We start from the raw sequence: 18,760 nt of genomic DNA on the forward strand, positions 1-18,760 counted from the left end.
CCAGGTTCAGAGTGTGAGGCATGGAAATATTTGGAGCATTTTCTGTGTTTCTTAATGAAGTGTTATCGGAGCAATCGGCGGATGTGGCCATCCAGCTGTTGCTGTGTACAGCCATGGCTTTTGTGCGCTGCATGGAACTTCATGTGTCAGCCTGTGGCAACTCTCCAGGCCTCCAACCAAGGACATCTTGAGAAATGCAGGTCCCTCCCTGCATTATATAAACACCTTGTCAATGTCAGATCAGCAGCACAAAATTCCTAGAAGAGAAATGGCTCTGTGACTGTAGACTGAGAGGATGCTTTTTCCATCTTGTTTTCAAATGTGCTATCTTTTATTCACTCTTCGAAAATGTTATCAACAGGGCAGGCTTTTATGAGAGGGAGAGGGAGAGAGAGGGAGAGAGAGACTGGCCCTCTCAGCTGCTTGTGGGATTCCGTAGACTGACGATATCACATGTAGGTGCCACAGTTGGTTTTTACACAGAAGAATGAACCCATTCTTGCTTTTAGCTTCTACAATCTAAGGTAATAAGGAACAAAGTGCGACTTGAAAGCAAGTGTATGTCAAATCCCCAGGGAAACAGATGCAGTGAATGCAATATTTCCTCCCGACTTGCAAAATCTTCCATTGTTCTTTCGTTCTATGTTTGAAACAAAGGAAACCATGGGAATATATTAGAAATGCTTCTGAATTAGGAAAGCAACAGGGCATACCTGTGATTGGTCAGAGATCCTATGCCATAGTCAAAGAGCATTCTGATGCATTTCCTGTATCAGTTTATGAAGAAAATAAATTAAAAGATAGGCACAGATGCTGTTGCTAAGAGGGTACTTTGAGTTAATTTGAGACATGTGTTTGGGACATGGGGAAGGAGGCAGCTTCCAAGAATTTGTTGTGTCCCAGTGAACTGGGAAACAGGTAACAGGGCTCGAGGCTTTCAAAGCAAGCTCAAGCTAGATTTATAATAAGTCTGCATCATACATGAAAACAACCACTTGCTGCTTCTTTAACCCAGAATGCCCCCTGAGCTGCTAGTCCTGTGTGCAACCTAGGATTAACAAGCCTGCAATCTGGGATCCTGGCTACATAAGAAAAGCCATGCTTGATCAGACCAAAGGTCCACTTACTCCAGCATTCTATTCCCCACTATAGCCAAACAAATGTATCTGGGCAGGAAGGCATTTGCCCTCTCCCATTCTTTCTTCCCAGTAGTTGATACTGAGATACCTCGATATTCCATCTAGCTATCATGAGTAGGAGCAATGGGTAGACTGTGCACTCGTCCAACCCCTTTCAAAGTCATCTCAGGTAGCAACTGTCATCACATCTTGCAGCAGCACATTTCAAAAAACGAATTGTGTGCTTTGTAGGGATGGGTGAATCTGTAAATTTCTGTTGCTCTCCGTTTCTCATTTTTCCAATCTTAAATTTGATTCTCCACAGCTCTGGTGGCAGCCACCATCTTGATTCTTGACTGATGGGAGTTATAAAAAATGTTTTGAAAAAACCTCATGAAAATATAGCACCAGCATTTTAATGGCCATCTTTCCACTATACACATTTGGGTATGCAATTTTGCCCGATGGACACATATTTGCAAATCAACTTTTCATTTGTAAATGCCATTTTTATAAATATATGTTTTCATGTACATTTTTACCCTAGTATATGCATTTTTGTGCACATTACTCGGCACTGCAAAATTTAAAAGAATTGCAAATTCCAAATAATGGCTGTGCTTTGATTCACCTGCTGTTTCAGAAAGTGCACATTTAGGTAGGATCATTTTGAAATGCAAATTGAATCAAATTTCTCTCCCATCATTTGAAGATGTCTAGCCTTTTGTCCACCCTGGCATCTGCTCTTGATCAGTGCCATTGAGTGATAGTGAATTCTAGTCTTAGGAGAGAGAAGGAGGTCAGATGAAGTAATGCTTCTGAATGCCAGTTGCTGGTATTGTCCCACAGAGGGAGGAGGAAGAGTGGTCTTGTATTCAGGTCCTGCTTGCAGGTTTCCCACAGGCATATGGTTGGCCACTTTGAGAACAGGATACTTTACTAGATGGGTGACTGGTCTGATCCAGCAGGCTCTTCTTATGCTCTCATGTTCTTAAAGAGACACTTCTCATGAAAATCAAGAAAACCCTGTAGTAGTCATGAACTAGAGAACCCTCTGTAGAGCTTTCTAGCCTACCATGTAGGTTCCAAAAGCATGATTGTCCTTCCCTAGGTCTAAGTCTGGCAAAACGAAGTAGGGCAGGCAGGTCATAGAATCATAGAGTTGGAGAGTTGGAGGGAACCATCTTGTCCAACCCCCTGGAATGCAGGAATATGCAGTGGTCCCATATGGAGATCAAACCTGCAACCTTGGTATTATCAGCGCCACACTTTAACCAACTTTACTTGTTTTCTAAATCAGGGGTGGGGAACCTGTGGCCATCCAGAACTTGTTCTTTGACTCCAACCCTCTAACCATGCTGGTGGGGACTGATGTGAGTTGGAGTCCTCAAACATCTGGAGGACCACAGTTTCCCCATCCCTGGTCTAAATGAATGCTAAAGAATTTAGCAGGCCAAGACACCAGTGAGAAGCTGCTGTTTTCCCCAACCAGGAACTAAAATAACAAACTGAGAAAATTTCAGGACTCCACAGTACTCTAATTAAAAGAGCAGAGCTCTTAACAAGTTTTCATTATTTTCTCTCTCTGGGTAAGTCAGGTGTTATCTAATTCAAAGCACTTAGACCTGCATGTGTCTCATGTGGACAGAGTCTAATTACATAACTAATTATTTTTCATCATTAACCTGCTTACACTGTAGCAAGCTCATTCGTTAAGGTGTTAATAATGCTCCCCAGCCCTGAATCATCTGTGCCATTCTCTTTCACTGACTGTCATTGGAGTCTACAAGAAAAAATCTGTCATCATGAGCGCATCATGTTTCTAGCCTGAAAAGATACAATGGAATGTCCACAGAGACCTGATGATCCGGTCTAGGGAAGTGTGAGGATTTTGAGTTTCACCAGGCCACAAAGGCAATGAGTGAAAATGGCTACAGTGGTAGGTGATGGAGAGAGCCTGTCCTGTATCAGAGATTGCTGTCACAGCCTCCAAGACCTTCCAGTGACTGCAGTTAGTCCATCATCTCCACTGACAGACTTTATGTCCAGAGCCCTCTATCCTCACAAGGTGACTCTGAGTCATAGCTTACTCCTTCTTTGCCACCATCCATAGTTGGCCAGTTGTCAACACTAATTTAAACAGAGCTTAAAAATGATCCATGTGAATGCTGTTAACTTCAGAAGTATGATAGAGCATTGCTTTGCCCACATGTCTCAGTGGGAACTAGTGAGAAATACCTGAGAAAGTGCTTCCTTCCATATCTCCCTATGCTTGTAGATCATCTGCTGAGGCCTTTGTCCAGGTGCCTCCTTCAGCAGAAGCTTGCAATTCCACAATAGCAGTACCGTTGATAAAGGATTTCTCAGCAATGATGCTCTGGCTGTGGAACACCTTCCTTAAAAAGGTAGACTTTTTAACATTCCTGCTCACCCAAGCATTTAAACTTAGTTGTTTTAAGGATTTTCTCTGTTTATTTTTTATTTTAAAATATTATAAATGGCTTAACATGGGCGTAAACTGGTCAGGATCCAGTTATAATCATGCAGTCCCATGAATTTCAGTGAGGAGTTAAGCATGTGTTGTAAGTGTAAAACAGTTTACCCAGAAGTAATCCTGCTAATTTCAATGGGGCTTATTTCCTAGTAAGTAAATTTAGGACTGCAGTCAAATCTCTACCACTAAATTCAACAGTATTTAAAATGACTTACCTTTGGGCTAAGTACACTCTATATTTAAAATTTAAGCTGCAAACCAAACAAAGGGCAAGGAATTCTATGCATTGTCTCTCCACATTCTTCTGATACATTATGTATGTTGATATGACAAGCAGAAAACTGTATTGGATGGCTAATATTGTGAAGCAGAGAGCTGTGGTTATGAGATTTGACAGTCATCTCTAAACAACTGTTCTATCAATTCTATTAAAAGACAGTTTAGGCTCACCTTCAGTTTTTTCCTCCCCGAAACAATGAGGTTATCTGCAAGTCTGAAATGACAATAGTGAGTTTATTGTGCTAGGTATGTATGATCTGGGGTGAACAGGAGACATTTTATGCAAGCAGCTCCCGAGCAGATGTTTACACAATGGAAAACAAACAAATCATATTTCATAGAGAAAGAGACACACTGAAATTAATGCCTTAGTTTAGTTGAAGCTACTCAATAGATTACAGGAAGATTTGTATGGCAATTGTTAGCAATGCATGCTTTAAATGGCATGGAAGCAAGTATACCGTGAATGCACAACCCACCCATGTGAGGTTTGTCAGCTTGGCTTCAACAATAACATGACAGAATCCCATGGTTGCTGATGTCTTGATAACTTAAACGTGGATCATTAGTAATCAAGTAAAAACTGTAACCATTACCAGCTGCATATACAAGCCAGTTTCTTCCATTTCCCAGACATCTCCCTGCCTGTTGATTTCCGCATTATATTTAAGCCTTCACACAACATAAAAGCCACTTTGGGGAAAAGCTTAGCACTCATTTTTGTGTTATTTGATTCCAGGAAAAAAATTCATTTGCAGCCCCTTAACCTGGAAAAACATGGCAGAAAAGTGATAAATTTGGGGCAGTATACCAGCATCCAGTCCTGTTTTCATGGGGAAATCATAGGGTAACAGAAGCAATTATGTGTAGAATGGGAAGAGGAGTAGCGGCATTATCCAGTGTCGTTCACTGTTGCATCACACAACATCAACTGGTAGGAATGAAGTTTGGCACTGCATGCTAGTATTTTGGTTAAAAAGCGATGGTTCCACAACACAACAGGTACTGCCGTGTGAAAGGAACATTAGAAAATGAGGAGTAATCAGGAAAAGCTAGGGGGCAGAGGATGGCAAGCGTAGAGCCGAGCGCAGTGTGGCTTCAGTGACCAGCTGCTCCTGAGCACTCTTATAACAGTTGATGTGCACTTGAAGAAATGGAGAAAAGAGTTTCAGAGATACTGGTGATTGAGCTATGAGCTTTTGAAAGGTCAAGGTCACTTAACTTTTGTAATATTGATGGCTTAGTGCATAGACGCATCTCCCTGCCATATCAATCACTGGATTCTAGCAGGGGTCCTTTGTATATAATCAGTCAAAATATGCATTGCTTTTCTAGGTTTTCAATTAAAATATTATACAGATTTGTGCAATGTTTAATTATAAGATCATAGAATCATAGAATCATAGAGTTGGAAGAGACCACAAGGGCCATCGAGTCCAACCCCCTGCCAAGCAGGAAACACCATCAGAGCACTCCTGACATATGGTTGTCAAGCCTCTGCTTAAAGACCTCCAAAGAAGGAGACTCCACCACACTCCTTGGCAGCAAATTCCACTGTTGAACAGCTCTTACTGTCAGGAAGTTCTTCCTAATGTTTAGGTGGAATGCCCCTTCCGATCGTCAGGAGGAGGGGGGGTTGCGGGATCACGACCCCGCCCACTCTCGCTCCCGCGAGGCTGGCGCCAGCCTCGCGGGAGGCAGGGAATTCCCCTATTTAGCATCCCCTGTGGCGCCAGCCAATCGGCTGGCGGCAGGGGCGGGCCTTCCTAAGGCCACATAAGGTCGGGGCAGCCCTCGGCTCGCCCCTTTTGCCTTGAGACGAACTTACTGTCAGGAAGTTCTTCCTAATGTTTAGGTGGAATCTTCTTTCTTGTAGTTTGGATCCATTGCTCCGTGTCCGCTTCTCTGGAGCAGCAGAAAACAACCTTTCTCCCTCTTCTATGTGACATCCTTTTATATATTTGAACATGGCTATCATATCACCCCTTAACCTCCTCTTCTCCAGGCTAAACATGCCCAGCTCCCTTAGCCGTTCCTCATAAGGCATCGTTTCCAGGCCTTTGACCATTTTGGTTGCCCTCCTCTGGACATGTTCCAGTTTGTCAGTGTCCTTCTTGAACTGTGGTGCCCAGAACTGGACACAGTACTCCAGGTGAGGTCTGACCAGAGCAGAATACAGTGGCACTATTACTTCCCTTGATCTAGATGCTATACTCCTATTGATGCAGCCCAGAATTGCATTGGCTTTTTTAGCTGCCGCATCACACTATTGGCTCATGTCAAGTTTGTGGTCAACCAAGACTCCTAGATCCTTTTCACATGTACTGCTCTCAAGCCAGGTGTCACCCATCTTGTATTTGTGCCTCTCATTTTTTTCGCCCAAGTGCAATACTTTACATTTCTCCCTGTTAAACTTCATCTTGTTTGTTTTTGCCCAGTTCTCTAATCTGTCAAGGTCGTTTTGAAGTGTGATCCTGTCCTCTGGGGTGTTAGCCACCCCTCCCAGTTTGGTGTCATCTGCAAATTTGATCGGGATGCCCTTGAGTTTATCATCCAAGTCGTTGATAAAGATGTTGAATAAGACCGGGCCCAAGACAGAACCCTGTGGCACCCCACTAGTCACTCTTCTCCAGGATGAAGAGGAACCACTGATGAGCACCCTTTGGGTTCGGTCAGTCAGCCAGTTACAAATCCACTGAGTGGTAGCATAGTCAAGACCGCATTTTACCAGCTTCTTTACAAGAATATCATGGGGCACCTTGTCAAATGCCTTGCTGAAATCAAGGTAGGCTACATCCACTGCGTTCCCTTCATCTACCAGGCTTGTAATTCTGTCAAAAAACGAGATCAGGTTAGTCTGACATGACTTATTTTTCAGAAATCCATGCTGACTATTGGTGATCACAGCATTCCTTTCTAGGTGCTCACAGACTGTTTGCTTAATGATCTGCCCCAGAATCTTCCCTGGTATTGATGTCAGACTGACTGGGCGGTAATTATTTGGGTCCTCTCTTTTCCCCTTTTTGAAAATAGGGACAACATTTGCCCTCCTCCAGTCTGCCGGGACTTCGCCTGTTCTCCAGGAATTCTCAAAGATGACTGCCAGTGGTTCTGAGATCACGCCTGCCAGTTCTTTTAATACTCTTGGATGCAGTTCATCTGGCCCTGGAGACTTGAATACATCTAAACTAGCCAAGTATTCTTGTACTATCTCCTTAGTTATTCTGGGCTGTGTTTCCTCTGCTGAATCATTCGCTCCAAATTCTTCAGGTCGGGCATTGTTTTCTTTATCGGAGAAGACTGAGGCAAAGAAGGCATTGAGGAGTTCAGCCCTTTCTGTGTCCCCTGTTTGCATTTCACCATCTTCTCCTCTGAGTGACCCCACTGTTTCTTTGTTCTTCGTTTTGCTACGAACATACCCATAAAAGCCTTTTTTGTTGCTTTTAACCTCTATAGCAAGCCTGAGTTCATTCTGTGCTTTAGCTTTTCTGACTTTGTGTCTACACGTGCTGGCTATTTGTTTGAATTCCTCTTTGGTGGTTTCCCCCCCTTTTCCATTTTTTGTACACATCCTTTTTTAATCTTAACTCAGTTAAAAGTTCTTTAGATAGCCACCCTGGCTTCTTTAGGCACCTTCCATGTTTCTGTCTCATTGGTATTGCCTGACGTTGTGCTTTTACTATCTCCCTCTTAACAAACTCCCAGCCATCATGAACTCCTTTCCTTTTAGTATTACTGTCCATGGGATCTCACCCAGCACTTCCCTAAGTTTTATGAAGTCGGCTTTCTTAAAGTTAAGAAATTGAGTCCTAGTATGCTTGGCTGCTCCTTTCCGCTGTATAGTAAACTTCAGAAGAGCATGATCACTCGCGCCTAATGATCCTTCCACTTCTACCCCACTAACCAGGTCATCAACATTGGTTAGGACCAGATCTAAAATGGCTGTTCCTCTTGTTGCTTCTCCCACTTTCTGGACAATGAAGTTGTCTGCAAGGCCAGTGAGGAATCTGTTTGACCTTATGCTCTTGGCTGAGTTTGACATCCAACAAATATCCGGATAACTGAAGTCCCCCATTACTACTATCTCCTTTCCTTTTGCATGCTTGGCCATCTGTTCCAGGAAGGCATCATCTATGTCCTCCGTTTGGCTTGGGGATCTATAGTAAACTCCCACAATGAGGTCACTGTTATTCTTCTCTCCCTTAATTTTGACCCAAATGCTCTCACTTTGGCTTTGAGGTTCTAAATCTTGGATCTCTTCACAGGTATACACATCCCTGACATATAACGCCACTCCTCCTCCTTTCTTGTCTGGTCTGTTTCTCTGAAATAGATTGTATCCCTCCATTATTATATTCTAATCGTGGGACTTATCCCACCAGGTTTCAGTGATGCCTATTATGTCATATTTAGTTTGCTGTACCAAGAGCTCAAGCTCATCTTGTTTATTTCCCATGCTTTGCGCATTAGTGTACAGACATTGAAGTCCATTAATCATTCCCCCGTGTCTCTTATTTAAGGATTTTTTCCTCCCACCACTAGGTCTGCATGCTGTTTGCTCCATTTGGTCTATGACATTTGGATGATCATCTTCATCAATTGATAGACTCCTACCTTCAGGAGCACTGTCTCCCTCCCCCACATTAGTCAGTTTAAAGCCCTCCTGATGAGGTTTCTGAGATTTTTGGCAAAAACATTCCTCCCAACCGTTGTGAGGTGCAGCCCATCGCTTGCCAGAAGTCCATCTTCAAGAAACTGCAGTCATGATCTAAGAATCCAAACCGTTCCTGTTTACACCATTTGCGAAGCCAGCTGTTCACTTCCACTATTTTTCCCTCTCTCCCTGGGCCACGTCGTTCAACTGGGAGGACAGATGAGATGACAAGATAGATCTAAGCCATGAAGAACATAGGATTCTCATAAAACAATATAGATACAATGCAAACAAAAAAACTATTAAAACCATCGGTGATACAACATATATAACACACGGCTGGTTCACACTTCTGGGAAAGCTTGAGCGAATAAATAAGTTTTTAGAAAGTGTCTGAAATTTCATATTGCTGGCACTTGCTTGATATTAATATGTAAGGAGTTCCACAGTAATGAGACTGCTACAGCAAATGCTATACAGGCACTGTTAAGAAATGTGTCTCCTAACAATTGTAGTAGTCAGGCATTCCCTTGAGTGGCAAATTGATTCCACAATAAAGAAGTAACTATCCTATAGCAGGCTGAAATTTTCTTTTTAAAGTTTGGATCAGCACTATCAGAAAAAAGTTTCTCAGCAAGAGTAGGGGAGTGGGTGGTTGTCTCCTCCTCCTCCTTCACCTCCAAACAACCTTATTCCATTCAAAATGAAGATGAAACACTGTCAGGCTATTCCACCAGCATCACATGTTAGATATGTTTTTATTGTTAAAAGAGAGGGAGATGTTCAGAGCATAAGAAAAGCCTGCTGGATCAGACCAATGGACCATCTATTCCAGCATCCTGTTCTCACAGTGGCCAACCAAATGCTTGTGAGAAACCTGCAAGCAAGACCTGAGCACAAGAGCACTCTCTCCCTCCTGTGGTTTTCAGCAACTGGTATTCAGAAACATTATTGCCTCTAACTGGGGAGGCAGAACACCGCCATTTCACTGGAAGAGTTAGTCACTTCTCCAACAACGGTTCCATTTTGGCATGCCCCTAAAGAACATACCAATCTTTGAGGACCATTTCTGCCTCCATGCAGTCCTAAACTGGTGGGAAAAAACAAGACGTTATACTTCAGCCCAGCATTAGCTAAAGCATCTGGTGGTGGTGGGGAACTTTCCCAGCCCAACGACCACATTTCTCTTTGGGCAACCTTCCGTTTGTATACAGCTTTTGTATTACTGCTGTTTGTGCTGGAGACGAAGGGAAGCAGACATGTTTTCCTTTGTTCCTGAACTATGCTGAATAAAATGCTGTACATTATGCTTACACATTTCTCTGTCCGCCTCTTCTGCTGTGAGAAGATTTACGCACTCTGTTGATAGAGCATGCACTAAACGTATCTGAGGCTCGTGTCGCTAATTGATGCTGTTTCAAGGGAGACCGGCTGCCAGCCGGTGGCTGGAGCCAGCTGGGGGCCTGCCCATCTTCTCAGCAGTACCCCAACAACAGGGTTATGGGCCCAGATCCATGGCACAGGAGAGTAAGACTGCTGTTGGCTGCTGTGAGACCGCTGGCAGCGACAGAGGTTGGTGAAGCTGATCGTCCCAGCCGCAGCTAGAAGGCTTTTGAAGCCTGTGCCAAGAACCAATTAGGCCGGAGAGAGAAGCAAGCAGGACCAGAGGAAAAAGTGGGTGGAGTAACACATCTAAATTTCACCTTTGTGCACACACACCTCTCTTTGTCCTTCATCTAGGCAAGAAAGAGGCATGACCAGAGTTCACGGACATATTCTAAGCAAGCAACAACACCCAAGGAGGGTACACAGCAAAGTCATTGAGCAGTGTAGCACTAGAGGGCCACTTGTGCTCTCCAGGCCTGAGGTGACTAGAGCATAGAATCAGGCCAGGTTGGGAGTCGTGGAGAGCTACCATTAAACTAGAAATTCTCCTCATACATTTCTCTCGTACATCCTAACACCAGGCATGTCTATGTGGAGAAACAGCACAGATGTTTGTCATAGTTGAACTGGTATTTTGTTCCAAAGTCCCAACAAAAGGAGTGCCATGACAATTGAAGAGTAAACACATTTGCTAAGCATTACAGCAATCACACAAAGCACTGATGTGATTGTTTGCTTTGATATTTGTAATTTGTATTACACTCCCTCATCCCATCAATCCTCTAAGCTGACAATATCAACAGAGCATTGGTTTGTGAAAGCATCGTTTTAGACATTGGCTAATTTAATACTTAGAGCTGAAAATCAGCTGGGATGAGACAGTGATCTTATGAAACATTGATCTGCTGAATCTCCACAGGATGAAAGAAATGCTACAGAAATTAGATTATTCAAAGCGATTTACTCGACAAGAGGGATTTGAAAATAGTGCATAACTAGGATCAATAGCAATATACGCGATGGAAAAACTACAAGCCATTTAACTCTTCACTTCAGTGGTTCCTTCCAGGGACTTCTGACCTAAGCTGCCTCCATTTTCCCCTTTTGTGAAATGGGAATGATAATCATACACTGCTGTACTAATTGGTTAATGGCTCTGAAAAATCTCTGAAGCTGTAAACGTAACAGTGCAGCATAATTATTGCTATTATTAGTACACTATTATTAATGTAAGTTCAGCATACGGATATAATTGAAGCAACAGATAGCACAAGAAGAGAGATCTTGCTTTAAGATTGTGTGAGAAACAGTACGAGTTGAATACTTTCCCCCTCTTTGTGATAGGTTTTCCCCCACCTAATATTTATTTATTAATTACATTTCTGGCTCTCCCTCCCAAAGGAGTGTAGCTTGCCAAAGGGCGGCAATTGACAAAGTAACAATACAACACAATAAAAATAAAATTACTCTGAAAATATTAAGAATGTCTAAAAACATTTAGGTTAGCCATGCTATTTTATTCCATAAGGCTAGTGAGTCAGTTTGGTCCTTGATATAATATTTCTGAGTTGATTTAACCCATTGTCAAAGTGCAACTGGCTACACTGAAGATAGCTTTGCATGAAAAGAGCCCCTCCAAACATTTGTAAGTTCTTTAACTTTTCTCATCCACATACACAAATTTCTGTAGTAGGGCCAGCCCTACCATTAGGTAAAATGAGGTGGCTGCCTGAGGCAGCAAATGCAGGTGAGTGAGGAGCAGTGACAAGAAGATGTTAGAGCTGTTTGTGCCACATGGCCTGACTTGTCCTAGCCTACTGCCCTCAGCAGCAGTGGAAGATGCTGTTGCACCACCAGTGTTGGGTAAGTAAGAAGGCAGCGGGGTGGTAGTGGACCTTGGCATGCTCACTCCTATTTTCATGTTGGCTTTGCACACACCTGAAGAGAGCTAAAGACTTTGTTCACATGACTGAGCAGGATATTGAATGTGTTGAAATGGGAGCAGGGGCTCTGATACTCGGTACCTCCATATATATCCATATGAGTTCTGTACACAACAGCTGATGACAGCTAATGACTCCATGAAGGTTGGGATGTGACTGATTCTACTAGAATGATGAGTAGGTGCAATTTGTTGTTTCATTGTGTGTTTGTGTGTGTGAGATATTAAGTACTTGCTCTAATAACCTTTATATGAGTCTGGAGATACTATGTTTGGTTGCATGACCAGGACTTGGAAAAAGAATGATAACATACTGGGAATAAAAAGCAGACTTCACTCAGAATATATTTTGGAACCACCGTGTAGATACAGGAACTGGAAGTGTGACTAATTTGAAATTGGCAGCACAAGGCTGTTACCTGCTTGTTGTTTCCTGAAAAATTACTCTCTGTTTTTGCTATTAACTTGTTTTTATTGTTGAGAGTATTATACAGATTTGTACTGAACAATGCATGTTAGTTCAGTTCAAAGAATACTTATAATGGTGGTTTTCAATTGTTTGTTTTACATCAGCAGTAGCATAACCTCATGTTTATGGAGAAAACCCTACATCAAATCAAGAGAAGGCTGAAATAATATTTTCAAAATCCAAGTATAGTGGTATTTTTACCTCTCACATTTTGAAGTTTTTTGGGGGAAGACAGAAACCAGGCAAATTTAGGGCATTTTGAAATGTCTCTTTTTAAGAAGAAAATGCTGTTGCCCTCATCTCACATCACAATTTCCTGTTGTCTATAGCAATTGGATAACGCCCTATATTCCAGAGGTGGGAAACGTATGGCCCTCCAGACATTGCTGGACTTTCATTTCCATCAACCCTGGTCTGTGGTTAAGCTGCCTGGGGTTGGTGAGAATTGGAGTCCAACAACCACAAGATTCTCCACCTATGCCCTTGATAAGAACATTTGTAGCACCTATTGAAAAAGAATGGAAGATGTGTTTCAAATCTGAATGCCACGGGCAATCACTACAGATAGCAGATTCCAAATGGGCATCATTATCTTATCACCTAGCTCCACCTTTATGTGATGTGTTGAGGCTTCATTTTCACTTAGATATCTAAAATCAGCACTGCATAAAGAACAGCACAATAAGGGGATGTCTACATGAATCTAAAAGCTATTGCTTTCAGGGTTTTTTTTTTTTTAAAATCTGCTATTTAATTTGTATTGTGTGATTTGCTAATCGGTCATATTTTTTTAAAAAATCAAATGGAAGTTCATTGGTAGCAAGACTAAAGGGAAGAGAGTTTGGGTATGTATTTGAACTTTGTTTATTGCTACTTAGTTGTCTATCATTAAGTCTAATTAATATAAATATAAAAAATAAAATAAAATAATTGTCCAGTAGCACCTTAGAGATGAACTAAGTTTGTTCTTGGTATGAGCTTTCGTGTGCATACACACTTCTTCAGATACATGGAAATATATAAAAGAAATCAAAAAATTTGTCCAGTAGCACCTTAAAAGGCAAAGGTAAAGGTACCCCTGACCATCAGGTCTAGTTGCGAATGACTCTGGGGTTGTGCCACTCATCTCGCTTTACTGGCAGAGGGAGCCAGCGTTTGTCTGCAGACAGCTTCCAGGTCATGTGGCCAGCATGACTAAGCCGCTTCTGGCGAACCAGAGCAGCGCACAGAAACGTCGTTTACCTTCCCGCTGGAGCGGTACCTATTTATCTACTTGCACTTTGACATGCTTTCGAACTGCTAGGTTGGCAGGAGCAGGGACCGAGCAACAGGAGCGCAACCTGTTATGGTACTACTGGACATTCTATTTAAAAAATATATATATTTCCATGTATCTGAAGAAGTGTGCATGCACATGAAAGTTCATACCAAGAATAAACTTAGTTGGTCTCTAAAGTGCTACTGGACTATTTATTTATTTATTATATATATTTCTACTGCATAAGACCAACACGGCTACCTACCTGAATCTACGGTAATTAATATGACACTGTTGTTCATCTAGTCTTCTCCACTTGGAATTGGCTCTATCTGCATCTTGCTACTTGAAATGGTTTTAATCAGAGTTGCCAGATACAGAACTTGGGACCTTCTACATGCTAAGGATCTCTCATAGAACTATGCCTAGTCCCCCAATGACCAGTCAAAGCAGAGGGATTTTCTGCTCCTGCTATTGGTTGCCTAGTGAAATACACTTTTACTAAGGGGGATGGTGAATCTGTCAGTTTCAATTTCTCTCTTAAGTTTGCTCCACCGCATTTCCACCTAAGTTTGCAAAGAAAAGAAAAGAAAAGAAAAGAAAAAGAAACGTCGTCCTGAAAATTCATCAACATTTTAGAACAACTTTTTTTAATAGACACATTTTTGTATGCAATTTTGCCCAATATACACATTTTCCCTTCCACAATGCAATTTTGCATGGCTATGCACACTCTAGTATATGCTTTTTTGTGGAAAATTGCACCTCAAAATTCAGAGAAGTATAAAGTTTGAAGGATGACTGTTTCAGTTTCTGTATAACTATTTGGAAAGTGTGAATTAGGCAGGTTCAGATTTAATTGTGACCTGAATCAGATTCTTAACCCCCCCACCCTTATCCTAGGGCTGACTTGGTTGATGGTACTGTGCACACACAGACTGCTATATCTAGGACTGGGAAGAACATTTTGAGATTGACACAATTGGATTATTGTGAGTTTCCTTGAGCTCCTTTCCTGAGTTTCTTCTTTTTCTTTTTTGGGGAGGTATTTTCGTCAATCCATCTGTTATCTTCTTGAAGTACATGATGGCGTTGATTGCATAGACTGGTTTTTAGGGTAGGTCAATAAATCTGTGTTGAGGCATGAGCCTTTCCTATCAACTCTCCATTTCTAAAGTTTTAATATAGCTGCACCTAAGTAAAGGTCTACTTATTCCCTCATAATTATTAGCTCACATCTACCACCCTTTCTGCTTTAACTTCATCCCATCCCTTTCTCCCTGGCTTTCCACAATTTATTTACAGACTTTGCAAACCTCTCTCCATTTCTGCCTTCACACTCCCCATAGAAATGCTAACATTTGAATCTGCTCTCTTGCAAGATGTAGATCTCATCATACAGAAGCAACTCAGGTGCACCTGATGTTTGCATTAACTTTCCATTGTTAAGACATTCCCTAGACACCTTTTGGAGGTTTAGATTTAATCAGTCAGCACCTTTAAGAAATGTATAGCAGGGGAATTTTTTATATTAAAAAAAAATACAATGTAGAGTGCTTCAGCAATTGTGACTGCAGGGGATCCCAATTGTCAGGGCTTGAAAATGAGTCAGGCTATATGCATTTCCCCATGGGATGTAGTTAAGAAGCCTCTCTGACAGAGGCTAGAGGCAAAAAGAAATCGGATGTGTAATTGATGATTTGCATATGCAGAAAAAAAATTCCAATCTATTCAATTGAGCAATTACAAATAGTTTCAAAATATCTTGTATTTTTATGTTATGCAGCTGTGCAGAATGTAATCCACTTTCCATTTGTCCTAAATTTGTGCTGTTCAAGTTTGCCACAGCCCAGCATGTGTCAGAGTGTAAAACAGACCTTTGTATAGCAACACAAACCACTAGTCAGGGAGGTGGAAGCTACTCCATGACCAATTTCTAGCTCAATACCTACAATATGCTCTTGATTGGCACATTAGAACATTCCTTCTCAGTGGAATGCAGTGGCATGGATTCTGTGACCTTCTGTTGATTGATGGTGCTGGAAGCCAATGGGGGAGCACCAACATTCTATATCACATTTTTCTCTTCTCGTTTTCCTTTGAATTTCAGCATAAGAAACCCTGCCATCATGTGCTGTTTCAGCTTTTCAGGATGCTGGAAGTTAGCAGGGGACATTTCAAAAGGAGTGAAGGAAGAGGCTCAGCAAGGTTCAAAGGGAAGAAGAAGGAATAGGAGGAGGCAGAAATAGTCCCAAGGTCCGGCAGAGAACACTAGACTTATTCTTTGCAGTCTTTATAGCATGTACTTGTCAGGAGTGTGTGCAGGAGCCAGGCCCTGTGACTAGTAGGGCTTTGCAGGACTGGGGCTTTCCTAAGTTTGTTCTGAAGAGGCACAGGTGAGGCTGATTGGTAACTCACAGCACCTGGTGGCAAGAGCCGGGAAGGGATATAAGGTCAGCATTTCCCTTTGGCTTTTTGACACAGCAACATGCTTCCTGCCTTGCTGTGTTTGGCTTCTTGACTCCTTGCTTCCTGATCCTCGGACCCTTGGCTTCTTGACTCCTTGCTTCCTGATCCTTGGACCCTTGGCTTCCTGACTCCTTGCTTCCAAACTTTCATTCCTGCTCCCACCCAGCCGTCTTGCCCCCAATCCCGATGTCCTCCGCCAGGACTTTGACCGCCCGTAAACCGAACCGTGACAATACTGACATGGGAGTTGCTATCAGCCAACATGGTGGTGGTGGAAAGGACCACAGCCTAGTGGCAGAGCACTTTCTTCTCATGCAGAAGGTTTCAGGTTCAATCTCTGACATGCTTGGACAGGGCTGGGAGAGACCCCTGTCTGAAATCCTGGAGAGCTGCTGCCCTTCAGTGTTGATAATCCTGAGTTAAATGAACCATTGGATCTGACTCAGTATATCAAAGCTTCCTATTTTCTATGCTGTGGACACTGGAGAAGTGGCTGGTGGGATGACATTCTCTCATTTTTACTACACCACTTTCCTCTAAGCTTTTTTCCTGTCTGTGCATGGGGTCCTGACCATGCCTTGCCAGTGTCATGCTGCTCTAACTTGATCACTATCATGGGATGCCCACTGAGTTGCTCTATCCTGCTCCTGCACTTTCAAGGCTTTAACTGCTCTCCTGTGAGATTCATCCATAGAGGTAAAAAAAAAAAAGGATCTTTAAACTTAATTCATGTAAGCATGTATTACCAATCTCCCAGACCCTAAAAAATAAAAAATAAAATAAAAATCAGATGCCCTCCAGGTGTTGTTTCTTCCTGCCAGTGTTTTGTCTCCATGGGTTAGACTAACAGGCATAGCAATCAATAGCTCACTTTCACACTTCAAAATATTTTTTTGTGATATCTTAGCTGGTTTGATGGAATATTAGTCATATTGAAAAGCACGTCTAAAAATGTGGAGAAGAAAGGCATTCATTTTACATTGCATATGAAGGACAAATCCTCTTCTCACTCGCTGCTCTTTCCATCTTTCCCTAAAGTTTATTAATTAATGCAAAATATGATGTTACATCATTACAGTGCACCCCCCCCCCAAAAAAAAAAACCACTTCACCATACTGGCTGCAGCTTGCAGTAGTGGAAACATTCTTGATGCAATGGTGACAAATCACATGTTTTGCCTTACTAAATATTACCCTGGAGAGGGTAGGGAAATGCCAGTGACTGTTATTTTCTTGGTCAGCAACATGCTGGCTGTATCATGTAATTCCAGCCTAAGCATATGCAATTTCTTGTTGAATTTTAATTTCAAATTGTCAGTCATCACCAGAACGGTCTTATGATCATTAAACCAAGGTCAAGAATTGGCATTACATTCTATTGTTCATTCTTATTGTGAACAGCCCTTGGATATATTGTATGAAGTGCAGTATGGAGGCAATTCAGATTGCATTAGGAAGAACCCAGGACATTCTAGCTGTAAATCAGAAGACATAACAAAAAAGGGGGGAGCCCTACACCTTGTCTCCAGATCTATTATTCCCACTCTTCATCCTGTGTTTTGATAAGGAATCATCCACGTGTGTTGTGAAATTGATCAGGGTAATGAAAAGCTCCTCATTTTTCACATGTCATTAGAAAAATATCTCAGAACGGAAATGGAGGATATATTAGTATTCTGAGACCATCCCATGCTGTACCTCTCCCATTTTCAGCCAGTCTTCCATAGAAATAATAAATGAGATTGACTAAACAGAATGAACTGAGTTTCGTGAATGACCTTTGTCAAGTCAAAGTCAGGAAAACTGATCACTTTGTCCATGTAAGGTTCCCATCAAACAGCTGCCCTGCAGCGGAAGGCAGGAAACTGTTGACATCTTCAGTATTTCCTTGGAGGGTTTGCAAAATCACTTTGCAAAATCAGGTTCCTAAACCATAGCCAAGTAGTCTAGTTGCATTTACATTGTTGTTGTTTAGTCATTTAATCATGTCCGTCTCTTCATGACCCCATGGACCAGAGCATGCCAGGCACTTCTGTCTTCCACTGCCTCCCGCAGTTTGGCCAAACTCATGCTGGTAGCTTCGAGAACACTATCCAACCATCTCATCCTCTGTCGTCCCCTTCTCCTTGTGCCCTCCATCTTTCCCAACATCAGGGTCTTTTCCAGGGAGTCTTCTCTTCTCATGAGGTGGCCAAAGTATTGGAGCCTCAGCTTCATGATCTGTCCTTCCAGTGAGCACTCAGGGCTGATTACTTCTACTTTAATACTGCTTAATATAGAAGCTTTGCTGGGGGTGGGTGGGCAGGTGGGTGTCCTACTCCCCAACACAGTCCTCAGGGAGTTACTATGTTTTAAGAGCAATGCATTTATTTTTAATTTGCCATTTTATTTGAATAATGTTATATCCTTTTGTCACATCCCCTCTTTGACACAACTTTTAAAAATGCAGGCCACTGTCCTCTTCTCCCTATGGTGGCCACCCCAGTTTTCATAGTCTCTTCCAGTGGGAGCCATTTCTGGAACAGTGCTGTTCTAAATGCTGCTGAATGCTTTGCAAAAAAGCAACAGAGACTGCAAAGCTTACACTACCCCGTGCCCAGATCAGCTCCTTCAAAACTTGCATGAGTTGTGGGGAAAACCAAAGAGCCAATATAGAGCAAAGAGAGAAGTGAAGCACTCTTACCAGATGGG

The 18,760-nt window shown here is 42.2% G+C and overlaps 1 long non-coding RNA gene across 1 annotated transcript in view; it reads right to left on the reverse strand.

The window, feature by feature from the left end:
* Nucleotides 1-556: 556 nt before the first annotated feature.
* Nucleotides 557-18,760, reverse strand: part of LOC308458558 — a 44,574-nt gene continuing 26,370 nt past the window's right edge. Inside the window, exons 2-3 of the long non-coding RNA XR_013977555.1 lie at nucleotides 4,063-4,105; nucleotides 557-640 (exon numbers count right to left, since the gene is read on the reverse strand). This is a non-coding gene — a long non-coding RNA (uncharacterized lncRNA). The remainder of the gene's footprint in view (nucleotides 641-4,062; nucleotides 4,106-18,760) is intronic.

This window comes from Podarcis pityusensis (assembly GCF_964106645.2).
Source record: "Podarcis pityusensis genome assembly, chromosome: 11".
NCBI lineage: Eukaryota > Metazoa > Chordata > Lepidosauria > Squamata > Lacertidae > Podarcis > Podarcis pityusensis.